Genomic DNA, 24,505 nt, shown 5'->3' on the forward strand with positions numbered 1-24,505 from the left:
ACTGAGGAGACACAGAAGGGTACCCTCCCCCACCAGAAACCCTGAGAATTCAGTATCCTCTGTCTGGTTCTGCAGCTCTGTTATTTGCTACGTCCCATCCTGCCCGAGTCTAAATTCCAAACCTTCAGAGCTAGACTCAGAGTTGCCAGGGTGGAAAGTGTAGAATGAACCAAGGAGATCCCATACATGTAATTCACCCACTATCTCTACTCTGGGAAAAAAAAAAAAAAAAAAAAAAAAAACAAACTACAAGGCTCTGGAATCCTGGCAAGTCCTTCAATAGAAGTGAGAGAATTCCTGACCCTGTTAAGAGTTCAGATGTTAGATCCTGAAGATAAGCAGGTAAACAGCTTTAAAAAAATATGAAGGTTCCTGGTCAACTTTAGAGAGTCAGAATTCTTTTCCCTACGTTCAAGACAAGCCCAAGTAGCTCAATGCCTAAATTATGAAGCCACACCACAAAGATGTTGATTCTTTCAGTTTGGGGAGATGCTGAAGGAGCAGCAAGAATTTAGGCATCATGAATTAGACTAGCTCAATTCACGTAGGCTCACATCTGTAAACATAGTGACACATAGGTCTGCTGATATACTGTCTAACTAAGTTAAAAAAAAAACTTCAAAGTGTATAACGCTTTACCTCCCAAGCATGTTAGGAGTTGGACATTTGCTAAAATGGTTTTAGCTCTCAATACAAAGGAGAATGATCTAGACCTGTGAAATATCAAGTGATGGAGCAAACTATGTTATAAGGGAGTAAACACCAGTCCAGCATTCAAGCCAAAGCTGGATGGTCATCTGTCACAGATGCTTTAGAGAGTTCTAATAATTTAGGTGTGAGGTAAGAATAAATGACCCCTATGATTTCTACCAATCCTAATGTATATGAGGAACCTTTTTTTATTGCAAAAGCACCTAAAAGTAAAATGATCAGTGACTTTCCTCCAGTCACACAATCGGATACTCTAACTCCTAGTATACTTTCCACTAGATGATCTTTGGCACCACCAGTAAACTCAACCTCATACCTCAAGAGGACACTGGCTATGAAAAGTTCCCTTTGCATAGATAATGGGCACAAACAGAAGGTTCAACATCTGATGGCTATGCTTTCACATATTTTGTAAAATGATCAACTTAGTATAGGTTCTACATTAGACCGAAACTGTTTCATAAACTTCTGAAAACAGTGTAAAGTGTATCTCAAAGTCAGTACTGAACATTCTAGATAATTGGACTAAAGTAATAATTCTACTGTGAGCCTCGTAATCAAACATATGGCATCACTTATTTGGCTGAGTCGGTCTCAGACTATGGGAAAAACAAGGATTTTTTCCATCATACAGATCACAACCTTATATAATGGTGTCCCTTGCATAACAGTCATACCCCTATTTTTGGACTGGCAGAGCCAGCATAAAAAGTGTTATTATTACACAAATAAATACACCACATTAAAGGTGTTTTTAAAGACAAAAATACATTTTCAATTTTATTACTACTTTTCAAATACCAGAGGCTAGACAGATGTTCTAAGCACCTTGCTTCACTGCTTTTGAAGCTGTTTCAACAGTGACCCAACTGACTAACTACAACCACGTATCTTCCCAAACATAGAATTTCCCAGGAAGTCTGAGGTTATTTGGGTCAAGTTCATAAGGTATTTGATTCAGAGCCTGATAATACAGCTTTTGTGTGGTATGAGCACACCAGGTCATGGAGCTATATTTTAACTGAGACACAAAAACCAAGGTAACAACAAAAACTTGTATTCATTGTCAAGTTTTCGTATCATTACAGCTAAAGAAATGAAAAGCACATCCAATTGCCTGCTTCTATTAATACACACAGTGAACTTTGATGTAAATGTCAGACATGCTCACTTTAGGCTTCTGGTCAAATCTGCATGAGGATAATTAAATTCCAAGTTTCCAAATCCCCCGTGTAAATTCAACAGATACGATATATTTCTTTTCTTGTACTAAGCTATTGTTTACTATTGCTCTGAATTACTCAACAGCTGTAATTTTGCAATTCACTAGATGTTGAAGGGTAGGATGAGTGTACAGAGGGCTCTGAATGTGTGTAAACTCAAAGCCTGATGCCAGCACTCTGATGTTACACTAAGCCACATTCCCCCACCTTCACAAAACATCACTCTGCTTCAACTGGCTCATTCCTCCAAATACCTAGTGACCTGTGGTCAATTTCACTTCCCTATACACCTTCATTAGTTAGACCTGCATTGTCTAACTGGTAGTCACTAGCCCTGTGCGGCTACTGAGCACCTGAAATGTGGCTGGTCTAAACTGAGATGTTCCTAAGTATAAAGTCACACACCAGATCTTGAAGACTTAGTAGGAAAAAAAGAATGTAAAATGTCTCAATAATAATTTTTATATTGATTTTCCATTGAGATATGACTATTTTGTATATATTAGGTTAAATAAAACATATATACTAGAAATTTTTAAAATTTACATTCCTGTAGTACATTTGTTTGATAATGGTGAATTAGAGATGTTTAGCCTCTCTCTGACTCAATTCCATTGAGCCTTCCTCAATTAGATATAAGTTAGTCTTCTAATTTTACCTTTTATGTCTCTTAATCTCTTTTTTGATCCTTTTGTCTTTCTGAGTTGCATACTGGGTATTTCTCATTTTTATCTTCCAAATCACTGATTCTTTCTTCACTGGGTCTAATCTGTTGTTAATCCATCCATTCCATCAGGTTTTGTATGTTCATTTTGACATTTTGAACATGGTTTTATTTGTTGCATTTCCACACAAGAGTTCACCAGGGTTAGAAAAAAGTTGGAAATTGTTAGGCAGTTTCTACTAATGCTGAACACATGCATACTCTGTGACCTGGCAATTTCCTTCCTAGGTATAAACCAACAGGAATGGATAAATAATAACTGGAAATTACCCAAATTCCCATGAGCAGTTGAATGGGTAAATAGATTGTGGTATATTCACACAGTGTAATATTTTATATAGAAAAATATGAATGAATTTTATATTTTTTATTATTTTCATATGTTGACAGATAAAGGTCATATCCAAAAGAGTATATCCTATATAAATTTATAAAATGTTAAAAAAAAAAAAAAAAGGCAAGAGGACTCTGGGTGGCTCAGTCAGTTAAGCGTCCAACTCTTGACATTGGCTCAGGTCATGATCTTGCAGTTGTAGGATGAAGCCCCTGCACTGGGCTCTGCGCTGACAGCACAGAATCTGCCTGACGGATTCTCTCTCTCCTTCTCTCTCTGCCCCTCCTCTGAACATTCTCTCTCTCTTTCTCTCTCTCTCAAAATAAACAAACAAACAAACATTAAAAAATACAGGCAGACCAACTATGGTATTAGAATTCAGGTCAGTGGTTGCCCTTGGAGTAGGGAGATTATCTGGAAGAGCACATGAAGAAGGCTTCTAAGATGCTGATGAGTTTCTTTTTCTTAAACTGAATACTAGTTACATGGTGCATTTAATTTGTGAAAATTCATCAGGCTATATAATGATGGCTTTTATACTTTTCTATAAGACTTTTAAAAATTGTTTTAATGTTTATTTATTTTTGAGAGAGAGAGACAGAGTGTGAGCAGGGGAGGGGAAGAGAGAGAGGGAGACACAGAATCCAAAGCAGGCTCCAGGCTCTGAGCTGTCAGCACAGAGCCTGACATGCGGCTCGAACTCAGGAACTGTGAGATCATGACCTGAGCTGAAGTCGGACAGTTAACTGACTGAGCCACCCAGGTGCCCCTATGTGTAAGACCTTTTAAACAATATTATAAATTCAAACTCCTTATCAGTCAGATTTCAAAAAAACTTGGTGGTGAAATCTTTTTTTTCCCTTTCAGTTTTCAATTTAAAATATAATATTCTTTATTTACAGAATTTCATTTGGGTTCTTTTTCAAATTCTGACTAATCGTTTTTAAAAAAAATTTTAATGTTTATTTAATTTTGAGAGAGAGAGACAGAGTGTGAGCAGGGGAGAGGCAGAGAGAGAGAGAGAGAGAGAAACAGAATCCAAAGCAGGCTCCAGGCTCTGAGCTGTCAGCACACAGCCCAATGCGGGGCTCGAACTCACGAACCGTGAGATCATGACCTAAGCTGAAGTCAGATGCTTAGCCGACTGAGTCACCCAGGCACCCCTTGATTAATCATTTTTAACAGCCTCTTGTTTCTTGCTCATGTTTTAAATGTATTTTATTTCTATAAATATTTTAAGAATACTTAATTTATATTCTAACTCTGATAATTCTTATATTGAAGTCCTTGGGAAGTCTAATTCTATTGTTTTTTGTTTCTACTTATAGCTTGTGCGCTCTATAATTAGTAGCTTTTTACTGTGAACTCATACATGGCTGATCTCAATCTGTGGGGTTCCTAAAGAGCCTCAACTATGGGTATATTCCTCCAAAGAGAAGCCTCATCTGACTTTGCCAGGCCTTCTGAGTCACTCTCACACTAGAAATCATCTTAACCCAATTCTTTCATTTGAGGTTTCCTGGACAGCATATGAAGATTATGTAAATTTAAACCCCAAATCCTCATGAGGTCAGAATTGTCAGGAGAAACTCTTTTTATTACCCCATTTCCAGCCAAGGCTGGAACAAGCAACTTCTCACAGCAAATTTCTTTGCCAGATGGATCTTTCAGTCCATCTTTTCACTAAAGATACAGATCTTCAAGCCTTCCAAGTTTTGTAGGCTCTTAATCAGCCCTGACTCACTACCCTGTAGCACCCAAGACTCTGTCTCCTATTCCACCATCTACCTCAATCACCCCCTGTTGTGTGACAGTTCAAAACCAAGTCTGCAGGTTCCTTTTATCTTCACCCACCCCCAAGGCAGCCAACCCTGATATCAGCTCTCCATTTCTAGCCCCTGTGAATTTATCTGAAATTTCTATGAGCTTAGCTACACATTTTTATATGATACCCGGCATTCCTCAGTGTGTGTAATCAGGAGAGTTTCTCAAAACATTCAGTCTGTCATAATACCAGAGGCAGAAGTACACCAGGCCTTCTCTATCTGACACTTAAAAGCTACTGGGACAATCTGGTTGTGATTTCCAGGGCTTTGGAAGCCTCCTCTTGGTCACCTTCCAGCTTAACTATACCTGAATTGTATAGAACTAAAAAATGCTTGACGTGAACTGAGATAAGCTGGGATGCCAATTAATGTTCACATTATGTTACCACCTACCACTTAGTGGACTTACTTTAAAAACTCACCCAACAGGGGCGCCTGGGTGGCTCAGTCGGTTGAGCGTCCGACTTTGGCTCAGGTCATGATCTCGCAGCTCGTGAATTCGAGCCCGGCATTGGGCTCTGTGCTGACAGTTGAGAGCCTGGAGCCTGCTTCGGATTCTGGGTCTCCCTCTCTCTCTGCCCCAACCCACTTGCATTCTGTCTCTGTCTCTCTCAAAAATAAACAAACATTAAAAAAAAATTTTTTTTAATCACCCAATAGAAACTTGCCCCTTTTTTATTCCAAAGGCATAAAATAATTCAGAAACCATTCATTCATACAACCAATATTCACCAAGAATCTACTCTTTGCCAGGCACAGTACAAAGTACTCAGCACACAAAAATGATTAAAACATGAAGGAGGCCCTCAAAGAATTTAGCAACAGTGTTTTAAAGAGTTTTTTTTAAATTTTCCTTAAAAATTCCTGATCAATAAGTACAGGCTGCCCTGCATATAGTGTTAAGAGTCTAAGGACAAGTCAAAGTTTGGTAGATAAAAGTGACTTGTTAAAAATGTGAATTGCACCATGCCACATTACTGCTTAAATACCTCTAACAGCTTCTCATTGTCTCTGGACTATAAACCACACTCCACTGTGGCCTACAAGGCCCTATGGGATGTGCCCCTACTTATGTCCCACTCTTCATCTTATACTACTCTTCTTGCACACTCCATTCTCTCTACACTGGCTTCCTTCTTTTCTTCAAAGATGCCTAGGTCATTCTTACTTTAACTCATTTGCACACACTCTTCCTTTCCTCTAGAATACTGACTCTTCTCTCAGATCTTTATATGGACCCCGAGTCCCATCATCTGGGTCTCAGCTCAAATGAGAGACCCTTTGAGAAGTTTCTTCCCTGACCACCCAGTATCATTTATCTATTACATCATCCTTGTTCTAGTTTTCTCATAGTACATAGTGGTATTTTACATTATCTAACTTTTTATGCATCTTCTCATTTATGAAGCCCATTCTTTGCTTTTCTCTGTATTCTCTACATGAACCTGGTACATATAGTGGGGGCTCCATTCATAGATGAGAATGAGTGAATAAATGATCAGGGATGTCTGCAAGTGTGAAAAATTGGAGAGTTCCTTCCATTTGTGCCACTTAATTACATCCCAGGAAATAAGACAAGTAGCAAAAAAAATTCCAGTTAGTGCAGTAAATGCCATAAGGTTCAGTAGTAGCTAAAGGGAGAGTAATGAACTCTGTTGGGAGCAAGTGTGGGAGACATCAGAGAAACTGTCCCAGAAAAGACAGCATGCAAAAGATCCTAAAGAATGAGTAGGCAGGTGCTGGCTAGACATGGTGGAAAAAAGCATCCAGACAGGAAAAGACCACATGCAGTGGCAAGCGGATGACATACTCCTCCTTCCTTTATGCTGTCACCCTAAATTCAGAGAGTGTAGAACTTCCCAAAGGGTTCAAGCGTGACCCCTCATCCAGAGGTGGCCAGAGTGTCCTATTGTAGACTTTGCTGCCAACTAACTTTGAGATCTGTCAGTTAGCTGCTTTTCCCTCCAGTCCTCAGTTTCAGCATTGGGGTAATCAGAGTTTGACTCGAGTCTCCAAGATCCCTCTCAGCTGTCAAAATCCATCAGTTACTCCTCTGTTTGCTCCAGGACATGTTATAAAATGGCCAGTACTGATGAAACACAAAATCCTTTTGATGGTTAAATTTTGTGTGTGTGGTTTATTTTTGGTTTTTAATGATTAAGAGAGTCCACAGAATATCTGTGTTCCAGTCCATTGCTGGATTATGGCTCAATGCATAAATCAATGATAAAATGCAGCTCTGGATTTTGGTCAATTCTGAGGCCTTGTGCACACTGCCTGTGGCCAGTCAGCCTTGCCAGGATGGGCACAGAGCAGGAAGCTGACTCAAGTCTGTGACTCCCACACCACAGGGCTTCACAACATGAGATTTGCAGACCGCTTGTTCCATATCAAGTGGTCTTTTGAAAAATTCAGGTTCCTGCATGCAAATCAAAACCACAATGAGATATCACCTCACACCTGTCAGAATGGCTAAAATAAAAAATACAAGAAACAAGTGTTGGCAAGGATGTGGAGAAAAAGGAACCTTGTGCACTGTCAGTGGGAATGCAAACTGGTACAGCCACTGTGAAAAACAGTTTGGAGATTCCTCAAAAAGTTAAAAACAGAACTACCCTACAATCCAATAGTCACACTACTGGGAATCGTGATACTGGGTTAGTCAAAAAATAGAAAAACACTAATTCAAAGGGATACATGCACCCCTATGTTTATTGCAGCATTATTCACAATAGCCAAATTATGGAAGCAGCCCAAGTGTCTATCAACAGATGAATGGATAAAGAAGATGTGGTGTATATACACAACGGAATATTATTGGGCCATAAAAAAGAATGAAGTCTTTCCATTTGCAACAACATGGATGGAGCTAGAGAGTATAAATGTGAAGCAAAATAAGTCAGAGTAAGACAAATACCATATGATTTCACTCATATGTGGAATTTAAGAAACAAAACAAATGAGCAAAGGGAAAAAGAGAGAGAGAGAGAAACCAACAGACTCTTAACGATAGAGAACTGATGGTTACCAGAGATGAGGTGGGTGGGAAGATGAGTGAAACAAGTGATGGAGATTAAAGAGTACACTTATCACGAGCACTGACTAATGTATAGAACTGTTGAATCACTATATCATATACCTATAACTAATATAACACTATATGTTAACAACAATGGAATTAAAATTAAAAAGTGAAAGAAAAAACAGAAAGAAAGAGAAGAGGAAAGGAAAGGAAAGAAAAATAAACAAACAAAAAGAAACAAAGAAAGGGAAGAAAAACAAATTCAGGTCCCTGGGTCAAACCACCCACCACTCCCTCAGACCCGACTGACTTAGGATCTGTTGTGAGTGGAGCCCAGAAGTCTATTAATAAGAATGCCCTGGTAATTCTCTCTTAGGCACTCTCAAGTACAGAAACACCACCCCTTAGCTTCACTCTGTTCTGTAGCAAAAACGAAACTCTAACACTAATAGTGGCTAGCATTTATTGAGTGTTTATTATATGCCATGATCTGTAGCAGGTTTCTCTGACCTCCTTTCTTGCCCTCACTGTGTTACATAACCTACCCAAGTTCACAGACCAACCAGTTGAGGGAGTCAGGATTTGAGCCCATGTTTCTCTGACCCCAGAATCCATGTTCTCAAATGCTCACTAGACTGTAGCAGGTTATGCTGCTTAGGAGCTGCTGCCCTGGCATGATCCACAATGAGCTCAAATCCCAGCTGCACTGATTACTAGCTGCCCTTGGACAAGTTCTTTAGCCTCAATTTCCCCATTTGTAAGGTGGGACTATTAAGCAGTCCTACCCCATAAGATGGTCAGTTGTAAAGAATAATTGAGGGGATCCATGTAAACTGTTTAGAAGGAAACTGGCACATCACAAGCACTCAATAAGCATTAGCCATTACGATCCAGCACACCCCCCCCTCCCCGCTTTCTCCAGCCTTCAGGCTCCTCAGTGCCTGTCGCTGGTCCCACAGGAGATCTCTGGCAAGTATGCGGAGGCAGATCTGAAGAAAATACATCCTCTCTGCTGGAAAACAACCCATAGCACATGCTCCACCAACAGTGGGTCAGTAGTGTGCTCTCTGGAGATAAAGGACGGCACATTATTTGAACTTAAATGTTCAAAGGGCGTCAACTCTTTTCTAGCACAGAATACTTTCAGCCTTGCTGCTTCTTTTTCTTTCATGCCTCCTAATGATTCAGTCTGTCATTATAAACCTTTCAGTTCTGCTTCAACAAAGCACAAAGGGATTCCATCCTTTAATCCTCAAAATAGTTTGTCTCTATAGTTTGGCAGGTAAGACTTGGTGGCAGCAGTAACTCCTGAAACCCGGCTCTCATTATGCCAAGAACTGCAATGTGTTGCTGCATCAAAGCATGAGTGATAACAAATGCTTTTAGATGGTGAGAACTGCTCTTTATAACCTGCCTTCCAAGTGCCCTCTTGACACAGAAGAACTTTTTTGACTACTATCAATCATCATTAGTAGCAAATGGTGATATCTGTCCAGGTGACATCTCAGCCAAGGAAGTTTCATCCTTAAAATGTCAACTACAGCAAGACTGAAATATAGAAATACAGTAAAGACTTTTTCTTCTGTGGCAAAAATTATTTCATAAGTCATGTTTTTACCAAATCTCCTAAGGAGATACTTAAAATAATTAATTTTTCTTTCTAAATGAAATGATTTTTACAGTTGTGCCTTGAATTTTAAATAAGCCACTATTTATGAACACAGATATTTCAAGAGCCCAGAGAAAGGAGAGTCAGCAGAAAAGGCAGCATTGCCACACCATCCTCACACAAATTCCAATAATATGCCTGTGAGCTTCCAAGTCCATCCCAAAACCTCCACCCACAGGAGATGAGACATCTGAGGTACACAAGCCCCAGCAGACCACAGATCTGCTGACCAGGCTGTAAACTGACTTCTCCTTTGGAAAAGCCAATCTACTAAGCAACTCCCAAATTTGGCAGGACCCATGCAAATAGGCAGCTCACTCCTTGGCAGAATTTCCTTTTGCTGCACCAAGCTGAGACCTTCCTCCCTCTGAAAGGGACTGAAGCTTTCTCAGATGCAGAACCCTTTGAAAAATGGAGAAAAGATACTGGTCCCATAACAATGCAGTCTTTTTATTAATAAATACCCAAGCTTGAAAAGTTCTTAGAAACATCCAACTCCAGACAATAAATGCTTGGCTTTGGGTGAAAGCCAACATAGGTGACTATGCCCCCAAAAAAATGCCAGCTGAAGGCTTCTTCCATAACCTACTATGAAGCCAATCAATTGAGATTCAACTCCACAGTGAAGGCGTTTCCAGACTGAGAAGGTATGCAGGGTAAACTAAAGTTTGAGAGTGGCAAAAGGTTTGTAATCAGAGGACCTGCATGAAAAAAATCAGCCTCCCCAGAAATTTATTTTGTTGGATGTTGACATAATTTCCTGAAACCACCAGTTTCAGAGACCAACACAGCATCTATGCCATATTTCAGCAAGAGTAATGGCAAAGTATCAACCACTTGTGTCATATTACAATAACATATCCTCAATAGAAACCTCTATCCTAGAGAAGGAAAACTGTCTGCATTACAGGTAGGAGCTCCACTGTCCCGAGAGAGCCTGAGAACTTACACTACTGAGATTTCACTCCACCCCAACCCCAACCTCACCTGCTCCTGCTGCTCCCTACAGCTGTCCAGTTTCTGCATATGGGCACATATGAAAATCCAGAAACATCTGCCTTTTCCCCTGACTGACGTACAAACTTCAGTAATAAGTCAAAGAATTATTGCAAAATGTTGCTAATAATGTACTCAAATTATGAAAAGCGTTCTTATTAGAGGGCTGGAATTAAAATCACACACCAAAAAAAAAAAAAAAAACGTTTACAAAATACGAGGATAAATATGTTTATTTAAACTTCTAACTAGAGCAGATTCCCACTGCAACCACTTAGGGAGCAAGGAGCCTTGGTTCCACCCAGAATCTGCTTTCCAGACTAAGTCTCTAATGTATACGTCCTTGCTGTCCCCTTGGTCACCAGCCATACAGCTCTTCTGCCCCTGACCCTAAGCTTGTGTGGGTCCCAGCCTCCAAAGCAAGGAAGCCTCTTCCCTTCCAGGTCCCCAAAGATGCCTCCCTGGGTTTCAGGCTATGTGGCAATATCATCACAGTTGCCTGCTTTGTCTTCTTGAAGGTTTTATTTCCATGGACCACAGGTCAGAAGGCCCAGGTCTTACTAAATCCAATGTTCTCAATCAACTCACCTGAGTAAACAAGGCCTTAAGAGTCCACCTCTGCCAATTCTTTTTCACACATAAAGCAGAGAGATTGAATGATTCACTCAAGGTCACACTGCAAATTAGGGAGAAACCAAACCTTCTGTTACCCAAGTCAACGGTTTTTACCTGGTGCCATGATAAGCCCTGTTGAGTCACGCCCATATTCCCAGGGATCCCTCTTCCAGCAGCTGCTAGTGCTACTTCTATCCTCATACCTGTAACCTTCTCCAGAGAACTGACCTTAGGTAATAGAGCCACTTTGCCCAAAGGTGCTTGGGAATCATCCCTAACTCAGGGCAAGGCTGTCCCTAGCTAAGAACTGATTGGTGCAAGGATATTAAATCCTCACTCCTGTGCCTCAAGACAGATTAGATTCTGATGTGATTAATGTTACAGAGCATCTCATGGGATCAGGTTGACACTAGGCTTCACCTGAAACCACATCCTTTCTCCTGAGAATGCTTTTTAATAAATCACTTATATAAGAATCTCCTGTCTGGGAAACTGACCAGATGCTGCACTCCTCCATGAGTGTTCCAAGTTGCCATACTGGCTCAGCGTCCACAATGGTCAAAAGGTCTCCATGGACTGTCTTTATCTAGAGCCCATCAACATTAAATCCACTGACTCAGAAAGCCAAGAATAGCCTCCTTGTCCCTTCCAGCTTAGAAATCTACCCTTCCCCTGGGAAAAGCAATAAGACCCTCCTTCCTGCCCCTCAGCTCTCACCTGACTTGTAGTTAGGAGCTAAAAGACACATTCTGAAGTCAATAAACAATCAAGCTGAAGTTATCAGCAACAGAACATTGTCTAAAAATACTATCAATGACTCATTCTTCCAGCTCTGCTCCTTAGGGAGCAGAGGAACCTTCCCCAAGTTCCCTTAATTTGCTTCTTGCATTGTAAAATCTTTTAAACAGAGAATGGGGATACATCACAGCATTAACTTTAACAACAAGCCACCCATTGCTTTTGAAACGATTCTACTCCACTTCCTTAGAGGAACCACTGTGCTTTCTCCAAGTTCTTATTGGACACAGTATTTGGTACAGGAAGACATCATTTCTGGACATCATTTAACTATGACTTGTTTACATAAAACAGCATCCTCACTGGGTTTTCAGCTTTTTCTCTTCTGGTAGAGGTCAGATTATTGACAAAATACCCAGAAAATTTATAACCTGCTTTGTAGCAATAGTAGCTATTCTTTTATAGCAGCTGATGTGTACCAGGCACCAGAAATATGCCACTTCTACTCACAACAGGTAGACACAATGAAGCTCAGGGAGAGTAAAAAACATATCAATGTTATATAATTATATAATTATATATAATATAATTACATGGTAGAAACAGGATTTGAACCCAGGTTCATCTAACCACAAAACATGTGATTGGTCCTCTTCACCAAAATGTCCTTTCCATTGCTGTAGTGCTTGAGGCTGGTTCTATCCTGAAGCAATTCTTGTTCCAAGCCAAGTTTCCCTGAATTTGAGAACACCAGAATTATTGGGTGTTCTCAAAACTATACCATGTTGCCTGACCTTGAGAGAGTGCAACAATACAAAGACTTTCTGGCATGGATACAGATCAAAAGGATCAAAAGGACCTCTGACAGGAAGAAGTAGTAAACATACCATTCCCTATTCCTCCCTTAGATATAGCTAAAAACATGGACACTACATCTAGAACATAAGAATACTCTGAAAGGTAAAGAGAAGTCAAGAAGGTTAACTTGGGGCACCTGGGTGGCTCAGTTGGTTAAGCATCCGACTTCAGCTCAGGTCATGATCTCATGGTTTGTGAGCTCGAGCCCCGCGTCGGGCTCTGGGCTGACAGCTCAGAGCCTGGAGCCTGCTTCGGATTCTGTGTTTCCCTCTCTCTCTGCCCCTCCCCTGCTCATTCTCTCTCTCCTCTCTCTCTCTCTCTCTCTCTCTCTCTCTCTCTCTCAAATAAATAAACATTAAAAAAAATTTTTTTAGGGGCGCCTGGGTGGCTCAGTCGGTTGGGCGGCTGACTTCGGCTCAGGTCATGATCTCGCGGTCCTTGAGTTCAAGCCCCGCGTCGGGCTCTGTGCTGACAGCTCAGAGCCTGGAGCCTGTTTCAGATTCTGTGTCTCCCTCTCTCTGACCCTCCCCGTTCATGCTCTGTCTCAAAACTAAATAAACGTTAAAAAAAAAATTTTTTTTTAAATTGTTTTAAAGAAGGTTAAGGACCTCACGACACAAGGAATAACATGGCGATGAGTTCCTAGATTTTCTTTTTTCCTCATATATTTTAGACTAAATACTAGAGAATCCAGGAACATGGAAATTCTAACACATATAGAAAAAAAATAAAAAGGCCCTCTCTCCAAAGAACCAGGAAAGGAGCAGCCTAGATGCTTTAGATAGAAAACTTTTAGGTAATGAACATTTTACTACATCTAAACACTGCAGAAAAGACTTTAGTCCCACACCAGCAAAGGCCAAGACTATAGCAAAGTATCCCAATACCCTGACCAGGATGATCTTAGAGAAGTTTGAATGGGGAGACTGGATTTTCATCTTTGTCGGGTATTAGTTGAGCCTAGTGGAGAGTCAGGACTTTACCATCACCATTCTGCAGCGCCAATTCCCAGCAATGTAAGTGGAGGTCACATGGAGCAGTATCAAGGCACCCCCCACCCCGAGCCAGAATGGTATCAACAAATAATTATAAACATTCTTGACACAAATGGAAAAACTAGAAAGATTTGGCAAAGAAATAAGAATTATCAGCAAAGAGAGAGAAGATATAAAGAAGAACCAAATAATAGTTTGATACTAAAATATAACATAACTGAAATTTTTAAAAAAATGTTAATTGACAGGCTCAACAGCAAAATGGAGAGGAGAAAGAATCAGTGAACTGAGGATAGAAAAATAGAAATTACCCAATCGAATAGAGAGAAAGTAGACCAGTAAAAAAAAGAAAAAGAACAGAGTCTCAGAGACTGTAGGATTATCAAAAACAGTCCTAAAATATAGATCATCTGACTCCCAGAAGAACAGGAAAAAGAGGGTAGAGCTGAACAAGTATTTAAAGAAATAATGGCTGAAAACTTCACAAACTTGGCAAAAGAAGACCCAAGAATCTCAGTAAAGACCAAACAGGATAAACCCAGAAATCCACACCAAGACACATTATCATCACACTTCTGAAAACTAAAGACAAAGACAAAATCTGGAAAGTAGCCAATGAGAAACAATGCATTAACTATAGAGGATTTCTCATAAGAAATCAAGGAGGCCTGAAGGAAATGGTGCAATGGCTTTCAAAAAAGGAAGAAAAGGATAATCAATCCAGGATTCTATGTCCAGAGAAAATATGCTTCAGGAAGGACATTCTCAGAAGGAAAAGTAACAGGCCTACCCAAAACAATGGCTAAAGACAGGTCTCTAAACAAAGGAAAAGATTAAAAAAGGAATCTTTGAACATCAGGAAAGAAGAACAACAGAGCAAAAGTATGGATAAATACAAGATTTTATTTCTCTTCAGTTTTCTAAATATAGTTTAAGAATAAAGCAAAAATCATAATACTATCGATTATGGTTCTCAAGTATGCAGAGGACGTATTTAAAACAATGATAAAAGGGGGAGGGTAAAGGGACATAAGTTCCTACACTTCAATGGAACTGGTAAAATATCAACACCAGTAGACTATGAAAAATTATGTATAAATAAATGTTATATGGAGAACCACCAAAAAAAAGCTATTTAAAGAGACATACCCTAAAATAGAAATCAAATCAAAATAACACCACTCTAAATTAAAATGGAATTCTATAAAATGTTCAAGCAACCCACAGGAAAGCAGGAAAAGGGCAAAGGAGAGATTGCGGAGGAGAAGTGGGAGTGGGTGGAGGCAACTCCCTCTCTTACACCAGGGTCATCTGGAGTTAACTAGACCTTTTCACGAGGGAGCAGTCTGTCTGCCATTTGGGTACCCATTTGGGGTGGAGATAAAGAAAGGAACCCTCCAGGAAGCCACAGAGCTTTCCCTTGGGAATTACAGTGGTTGGTAAATGCTTGCAGTGGTACTCATGGAAGGCTCTTTTCAAAGCCAGCAGGCTGACCTGCCAGCATACCCTAAAGGACTCCTTGCCAAGCCTTGGGTCTCAGCTAACCTTCAGCAAAGTGGAGCCTCCCTCCTTGGAGAGGATGGTACATTTACATTCCAATTACAAAAGCCATTTGTGTGCAACCCATGCTGCTGGGGAGGAGAAATGGAAATAAAGTGGGTTTGAAAAAGGTCTAATGCAGTGTGGACAAGGGGAAAAACAAGTGTGATCATTTGGATCACTGCTGCAAATGCTGAAAGAAATGAGCTAGATCAAAATCAATCAGCCTTCGTAAACTCTCCCTACCAGATACATAAAAGACCTGTATTAACAGGCATCTTCAATCTTAGAAATATTAAGAAGAAAATGAATAGAGTTCCAGAGTAGTTCAACCTCCCTTTAATTTCATTAGAAGCAATGTCCTGAATCCTTCCAGGCAGGTGGAGAGCCCCCAGTCTTATAGTAAAACATTTCATAAGACCTGCTGTCCCTGTGTTCCTGGCCCCACAACTCTATGTCTCCTAGAAGAATGCTTCTGGAAACTTTCCATTACAGTTGTTTATGATTTTTATGCTTAAAAAAAAAACTTTTTAAAGGTGTCTGGGGAAGGTATTTGTACATTACATGCCACTTATTATTCCAAATGTAATTTTAATCAGTTCAACATAAAAGCATCTTAATATCCTCAATAATGGCAAGGGTAATTTTAAATATTAAAGTCCGCATTAGGACAAAAGGGACTTTCATTCTCTCCTTCCAAATAAGCACAGTCAGCTTGGTGCACACCTCTGATCTTCCTCTCCACTCTTCCTTCCTCTTTTCTTCCCTCTGCCTTTCCTCTTCCCTCTCATTCTTCCTCCTTATAACAAAAAGCAGGCTTCTAGGGGCAGTCAGGGTTGACCTCAAAAATCTTATTATTCCTTTCCCTTCCACATGCTCAGAAACCTAAGACTCTTTATAAAAGTAGCTCTATTTTTCCCAGGAAAAATATCTGCTTTTTATGTTTGCCCTGTCTTTAGCCAACTCTAATAGATTTTCTATTGAGTTATATAGTCTGTACCCCAGATTCCTAAAAGGTACATTTGCCGACAATACCAGGTAGTCTCCCTTGAGGTTTTGGAAATAATCTCCCTTTCACCAAAAGGCAAACAGCCCAAGGAAGGCTCTTCTCTGCCTACATCCTCCTCCAACTTCCCAAGAGCAGAACTGACCCTTGCAAAAACTTGGGAAAGTTTCTGAAAATTTAGAAATGGGGTTCTATGGCTTCTTCTAAACTGTTAAATTTAAAACTAATGCCTCAAGTTAATTAAGCTCTTTCTGCCTTGAGCTGATTAGTGAACACTAAATTTCATGCTAATGCTCCCAAACCATTTGCCTGCAATGCCAAGATTCGCTTTCCAAATTCCACTGATTTCATTTAAAATATGCTCACATTATCTCACGACCATGGTTCTAAGTGTTTCTATCTAGTTTGCTCTCCTTTTACAGGTGGGCTAATATTTATCGTGTTAGGCCATAATGCTCCAACTTTCCATTGGCACACGAAGCTAGTTGTTTTCTAAAGTAGTCCTGGAATCCATTACCATGGAAACAAAAGGTATAAAAATCTGTTTTTATCTAATAGGAAAATCTAGAGGAACTCTAAAAAGATCAACCGTGTTTTCAAAGTAAACGTATAACCAAATACATCCTAGCATGGTTAAAGAAGCCTTGGAGTAGAATAATAAGGCAGGTTAACAGAGGAAGAAAGGGGGTGGGGGCAGCCATGAATACACAGCAGCAGTATCAGGAGGCTCTGGGGCTGGTTACCTGATGGACAAGAGGGGCTGCTGACCAAGTCTACCCCCAAAAGTGGCTGAAAAAAAACAATTCTCTTCTTCTGCCAAGGTACAGGAAATAGGATGGGAACTCTGTTCTCTCCCCACATATATGAAAATGTATCATCTGCTATTCTGATGTTGATAGTATCATAACCTTTGGTCCCAATATCTCTACCCAACCATTCAAAGCTAGACTCAATGGAAATGAGGAGTAAATCAAAGAACCTTAATACAAATACGTTCATTTTATCATCTCTGCATTTGATCTAGAACTTGATCCCACATGTTGAGGAAATGCTATTGTGCGTCATATTTTAGTTTGGGAAAGGAGTAGGTGCAAACCATGTATTTATTTTAATGTTCTCAGTGTTTTCCTGAAGTCCAAGTAGTTTTACCACATCCTGCCATTAACTTCAAAGAATAATTTTGTATACATTCATCCTTCCATGGAAAACTTCCTGATACATAAAGTGCTATGGCCATCTGTAATAATACAAATTCTTCCCATCCAGTATCCTCCTTGGAAAACATCTGGAACAATAGAAAGCTCCCATCAACACTGCTAAAGGAGTACACACTTCCCAACATTTCCCAAGGAGCTGTGTGACCACTCCAGGAGCAGGGAGGCCATATGAGGCCATGGGTAGTCAGACTTGATCCTTGTATTGAGGTCACTGCCCACTGAGGATGTGCTGGCCAGCCCATCTGCCATTCCAGCCACTCCACACTGAGGCTTACAAGTAAGTGTAAGGCTTACAGAGCTGAGGTTCTGTGTGTTAACTCTTCTGCTCAAAAGCAATCTTTTAGAATAGCAAGGAAAAATGGATTTAACTTAGAACAGAGTTAAACTACCAGCAGGATTGTGTTCAGGGGGAAGGAAGCCATAACAGAAAGGATTTAAAATCATACTGTATGAAAGGCTATACAAAACAGTGGTTAAAATCATGAGCTTTTGCATTTGTCAGACCACGGTTTGAGTATGGCACGGCCACTTACTTTCTAAGTCAGTTATCTAAGGAACCTTAATAAGCCTCATTTCCTCATCTGAAAACCATAGCTATCTGATGGAATTGTGATAAGGATCAAATATGATCAGGCATGCTAAGTGTTTAGCACAGCACCTGGTATATAGGAAGCTTTCAAACGTTAGCTTTTATGCTGTTACTAGTAGGAGCAGGTAAACAATAGGAACTTTGAGCCTAAAGAACTCAAGACTCAGGAACAACAGGGATCTGCAAACATTTGAAGGACTGTATGTCTCATGAAAAAGATGTATCAGAAGACAGGAGCAGGACCAATGGGTAGAAGTGATTGACCATGACATCTGCCCCCCTCTTAAGCACCAGGATTGCTTCATCTGGTCCAACTGGCTAGATAGGCTTCCCCATGCTATATGGAATTAAATCATTCTGAAAACTATTCACAGGGGAGAAGAAATTCAGGTCAGAATAAAGAAAAAAATTATTCCATTACAAAATGGAGTGGACAGTTGGTGAGAATATTGCATCCCCTCACTGACATTGTTAAATCAGTTAAGGATGCATTCATTTGGTACCTACTATGTGCCAAGGACCATGCCAGGCACCCTCAGGAACATAAAGATGAGTCCGGCATCTTTCTTACTGTCAAGAACATTATATTCTAGAGGGGGGTTGGGTGGAGACATATGTGACACAGTTAAGAGGAGCAAAAGGCAGCACTGAATGACTATGTACCAAGGATCTTAATAGATTAGATTCTGCTTTGAATGAAAAGCTGTAATAGAAGATCTCAGAAATCCCTTCCATCTCTAAGGTTCCATAATGGCAAGTATTAGGAGAATAGGAAGGGGCACCTGGGTGGCTCAGTCAGTTAAGCATCCCAACTCTTGATTACAGTTCAGGTCATGATCTCACAAGTTCATGAGTTCGAGCCCTGCAATCCGGCTCTGTGCTGACAATGTGGAGCCTGCTTGGGATTCTCTCCCTCTCTCTCTGCCCCTCCCCTGCTTGCGCTCGCTCGCTCTCTCTCTCAAAACATAAACTAAAAAAAAATTTTTTAAAGGAGAACTAGGAAAAACAACTTCAGAAAAAAATATTTTGCACCAAGTTTCCTAAAACATGTTTTAAATGTTGGTTAGTGAGTATATTTGAAAACAGTGGAACCCCACTAATGAATTTAACTGAGTTACATAAAAAAAAGCGCAATGCAAAACTATCCTTTTTCCTTCATAAGAATCATTTTCCTTTTTTTTAATTATTGTATGTTTACTTATTTTTTGAGAGAGAGAGAGAGAGCGCGAGAGAGAGAGAACAAGCAGCGAAAGGCCAGAGAGAGAGGGAGACAGAGAATCCAAAGCAGACTCCAGGCTCTAAGCTGTCAGCACAGAGCCCAACACAGGGCTCGAACCCACGAACCGTGAGATGACCTGAGCCAAAGTCAGATGCTTAACCGACTAAGCTACCCAGGTGCCCCAATAAGAATCACTTTCTAACAGAAAATAGATTCTTTAAGGATAATTCTTATCATGTAGATGTGATCAGCATATTTATAGGTTTTACATTTATTTACCTTCAAAATCCTAAACTTGTACCACTTTACTAGAATGAAATATTAAGGTTATTAGTTTAAACATCATGAAATTTTAAAAATAAGGGGTTAAAATAATATTTCTTCACCAACCTTGGACCACTACTGTATGTTAGATCACTGATTTAATATCCGTTTTTTTATCATATGCTAGGCCTAATACTGATTGGTACAGGCTGAAATTTAACTGTAATTACAGTCCAAAAATACAGGTTTTCCTTTTAGTTCCCCATAAGTCAGAGAAATACATAAAAGTAAATATAAGCCTGAAGCTTCAAATCCCAATTCTCCCAGCATGTGTTTAAACCCACCCTGATTCGCATGTAGACCCTTGGCCCCACGCTACTCCCAGGACAGTGTTGGCTCAGAGCAGCATGGAGGTGACAGATGGGGCATTCAGTTAAGAAGTGGTGCTGGGTTATTTTATTTTCGTTAGAGAAGGAAGCTGTGGGAAAAATATTCTCCACTTAATCTATTTTATTTTCAGCAAGGTGTTACCTGTAAATACTAATTTATACACATGCAATACTTCACTAGGTACTTTAGCTGCATGAATATAAATGAAATAAAGTAATCCAAACTAAAAAATGGAATTTCCAGTATCTTCATTTCCTCGGGTAGAGGGGGAAAAAAATCCAAGGATTTAAAATTCTATCCCAGTGGTTTCAAAGACAACAAAACATCTCACATCTAGCTCCCATTTAAATCAGTGGGGTTACAAGAGTAGAAATTACGAGTTAAAGTACTGCAGCATTAAGAAGAAAAATAATCACTTACGCCATTTTCAATTTAGAACCTACATCCAAATCATTCAAAACACTTAACACTTAGAATACTGTAAATTCCCCCAAATTTTTACATTTTCAAGATCTATGACCACTTTGTGAAACAGAGGAAGTACAGATATGATTACTCTCAGTTTAGTGAGGGGTCAAGAAGATAGAAATAAGAAACTGTGAGCCTCTCAAGGATGGTGGCTTTCCTTATTGGAATGAGGAAAATAAAGTTGATTCACTGATACTGTATTTAATTTCTCTCTCAACAATAAATTATATATCTATGCTTAATAAGAATATGAACAGTCAAGATATGCACGTGACAGGGTGCCTAGGTGGCTCAGTCGGTTGAGCATCCGACTTCGGCTCAGGTCATGATCTCAGAGTTCGTGGGTTCCAGTCCTGGGTCGGGCTCTCTGCTGAGTGCACTCTGTGCTGAGTGCTCAGAGCCTGGAGCCTGCTTCGGAGCCTGCCTGGAGCCTGTGTCCCCCTCTCTGTCCCTCCCCCACTCATGCTCTGTATCTGTCTCTCAAAAGTGAATAAAGATTTAAAAAAACAGATATGCATGTGACAAATGAAAAAAAAAATTTTTTGATCTTATGTTTCATGGATTTCCAAAGTACAAAGAATGGGGATGGGGTAAGGGTTTTCCTGGGTCCACTAGCCCCCTCCTTGAATCCCACAGCAACTCGCCACTTTATCTATGCCTACCCCTGACTGGGGGCTGGGCATTCTGCCCTCTGGATGCTCTATACACACTTGCTTGGATTTTAATAGCGGTCCCAAATTTTGTATTCAATGGGAGCAGGGAAAATAGCCCTTCAACCTTCCTCATTTTGAATCCTCCCAGAAGACTCTTAAAGTGATCCTTTCAGGTTTTATCATCATAGGAGAGACATGCTATGAGGAAGGAACATGGTTTTCATTTACTTCCGTCTTCACTTAGTTGAACAGGGCCGTGCATCAGGTCAAAGGTTCATGGGACTTCCCACGCCTGGAAGAGCCTTCCTCCTCTCCTAGTCTCTTGGTTGAGAGGCTCCTACTCATCCCTCTGGGTCCAGCCAAACCCCACATTACCACAGGAACCCTTGACGGATAACTGCAACTTCTTCAGGTGAGGTCAGCCTTTCTTTGAAACCCTGGCACCACACTACAGCCCTTACAATATTGTTTTATGTCGTTTGTTGTTATTTTATATATTTCTCCCCAACTAGATCTAAGCAACGTAAAAGCTTAAAACCTACTTTCATAGCTGTTCCCTAGAGTGTCAAACATGATGCATATACCTACAAGATAAATACATGAATAAACACCTGCTGGGGGATTGATTTACTATTACCTGTTTCACCTGTTAAAGGAGGTGAATAAGTGAATACTATGCTGGCATTTCTTCATCTTATTCTGCTTCTCTTGGTGGAAAAAAGGAGATTTAGCGCTTACCAAGTTTAAAGAACTAAACCAAGAACTATTTGGCATTATCTCCCAACACTCTGATAGGATTCTGTCCTTCCTAACAAGACCTCACTAGAATTCTGCATTATGAAAACTTCAGTTCTTTTTCCCTATGAAGTCCTTTCACATGTGAGTAAATTATCCATGTTTGAAGTGAAAATTTACCGGGGCATAATTGATAGGTGTTTGACTGAATTATTCACATTGTAAATAGGTGGAAAAAGATAGGTCATAGTGTGAGTCCAAATTTAATATATTTAGTTCCACTCTATTTTTCTGGTTATCCAAAAATGAATATGACTTCGAAAGAAAGTACCTCTGAATTCTTTCAGTGCTTACATTTCTGACATTTGTATCAGAAGGTGATAGGTACAAATGTTATGCAATTCATCCCTAGGAGAAAGAAAAATTACTCTCTCAATAAAAAGGTAGCGTTCTTGGTCCAGAGTGAGCCTGTGTTTCTATGTTGGGACATTGTATCAAACACAGAAAAGAAAGGGAATTCTAACCGGAAAGACAGATTTAAAGGCTGCCACCCAGCTCTAGCATAGCCAGCTGCTTCTCCTCAACCACAACTCCACCTCTTGTACTTTCAAAGTGGGGTACCAGGAAAGAATCCAAAGGAGAAAAATTCATTTTTTTTTATTGAAACCTAGTAGCATTTTTGTTTGAGTGCTGGAACAACAGCAAAATTAGCACAGCTTATCTTTGGGTCATCCAATCTTTCCCTTGGTTTTCTGATTATTAAATAAAACGGACTCCTACCACCTAACACGTGGATTTGCAAAGAATAACAGTACCACTACTTTTTTAGCTCAATTGGCTGGAGCATGGAGTTGGCAAGGTCCCAGTCTCATGTCTAGCCTTCAGAAAAATTAGATAGCCTTGCTCCATGCCAGAGCCTATTTGGACCTATTAATTGTGTTGTTTCTTGGTCAATGACTACACCTCTAATGCTAACCTCCCATTGTTCACAAAATAAGGCAAGTCAGGACGAACGGTTGAGAAATTGGAAAAAAAGGTATAACTCAAAATGAATATCCTACTGATGGTGGACATCAGTATCTTCCTCCTCATTATCATTATAGCAAACATTTATGGTGCTATTTTCCAAGCATCTTGCTTAGGACTCCATGCACTTTATCTTGTTTATCTTCATTTAAAAACTTATGAAGGAATTAGTATTATTATCTAGTCTTTATAGATAGAGAGATTAACCAGCTTGCTTAAGGTAATATAGCTAATAAGCATTACATCAGAATTTGAACCCAGGCAATCTGACTTCAGAGCCTGACCTATTTTATATAATTCATATTAATCTGTTTTACTCAAGAGTATCAGCACCACTAGATAAGCATATTATAATAATCTATAATGTGAAGAGACAGCCCCTTGTAATAAATATCTATAAACCACAAATATCTGCACAACAAATCTGCACAAGTATGAAATGCCATTTGCTTTATAAACAATATAAATTCAAACGTTCTCAGAGCGAAGATAATAAACTACTTTGAGAAGTTTTACAGAATTGTCACAATGTAAATACGTAAAGTGTAAGAAATAGTACAAGCACGAATCAAAGCTAGAGTTTACTCTCAGTCTACCTGAAAGGAAGCAAAGGTGAGAAGCCGGAGCAAAAATACATCACCATCCTCACATCCCAAGGAAGCCCAGTGTGGCACTATGGGGGACACAGAGACAGACCCATGAATTCTCAGAAGCTGGACATAACCAATAGATCTGGGGCTATGTTACACCAAGGAACCCCGCCTCCCAAGCACAGAGGGAAGCCTAGGAGAGTCTTGGAAGGAGACTAATGACCAACGTGGAGAACACATGCTTATTAGCTTGCTGGGCCTAATGGAGTAAAGCAGCAGAGTTTGGCCTCATTCTGGAAACAGATAAAGGTTTCTTTGGATGATGCTATACCTGGACTCCTTCCCACCCCACCAGCCTGGTGCTCACCATGTACTTAAAATACACAAAGATTTTGTGTATGTTTTATGTTAGGAAGAGTGCTTAGAGATTAAGGAAAATCCCCAATTACAGCTAAAAGAGATGTCTCTGTCTTTTGCCAGAGAGTGTATTCTATCACTTAAATTGGTAAAAAGGCCATTTTTTTCCCACCATGGGGAAAGAAGGGCCTCTTGTGACCCTCTATTGATTAAGACTGCTGTGGAATGTTATTTGCAATCTCATTGCATAATGGGAATCAGGAGGTAGCTGTCATGGTTTCTGAAGACAAATTGCTGGTAGCTGAGACAAATCATAGTTTCTTTCTTCTTTTACTGTTCTCAATTCCCAGTTAATGTGTATCTTACAGTCTAAGTTTCTTAAATCAGTCTGCTCTACTGTCACAGGTAGTAAAAATGAGTAAAAGTGGTAATCTGAGTGACCCTGCTTTAGGAATCATGTTCAAGTGACCATTATGCTGATCATTACTCCTGAGCTATGCATTATTTAATAAGGAACACAACTTCCAAAAGGGCACACAATTAAAAGTAGATCCATATAGCAGCTGCTGTGATGATGACCAATATGAACAGAAATCCAACCAGGCATGAGTCAAAAGAAAAAAATCTGCTGCCAGAGAGAACATTGTTAAATCTCATTTTTGTTTTGTGTACTTTTACTTGCTAAGTCAGCCAGCAAGTGATTTATATGGAGCAGTGGTTCTCAAAGTGTGGTCTGCGAAA

The 24,505-nt window shown here is 39.9% G+C and overlaps 1 protein-coding gene across 1 annotated transcript in view; it reads right to left on the minus strand.

The window, feature by feature from the left end:
* Positions 1-24,505, minus strand: part of GRM8 (glutamate metabotropic receptor 8) — a 756,021-nt gene that overhangs the window by 721,491 nt on the left and 10,025 nt on the right. The window lies entirely within an intron of this gene.

This window comes from Panthera leo, chromosome A2 (genome assembly GCF_018350215.1).
Source record: "Panthera leo isolate Ple1 chromosome A2, P.leo_Ple1_pat1.1, whole genome shotgun sequence".
NCBI classification, from domain to species: Eukaryota; Metazoa; Chordata; class Mammalia; order Carnivora; family Felidae; genus Panthera; species Panthera leo.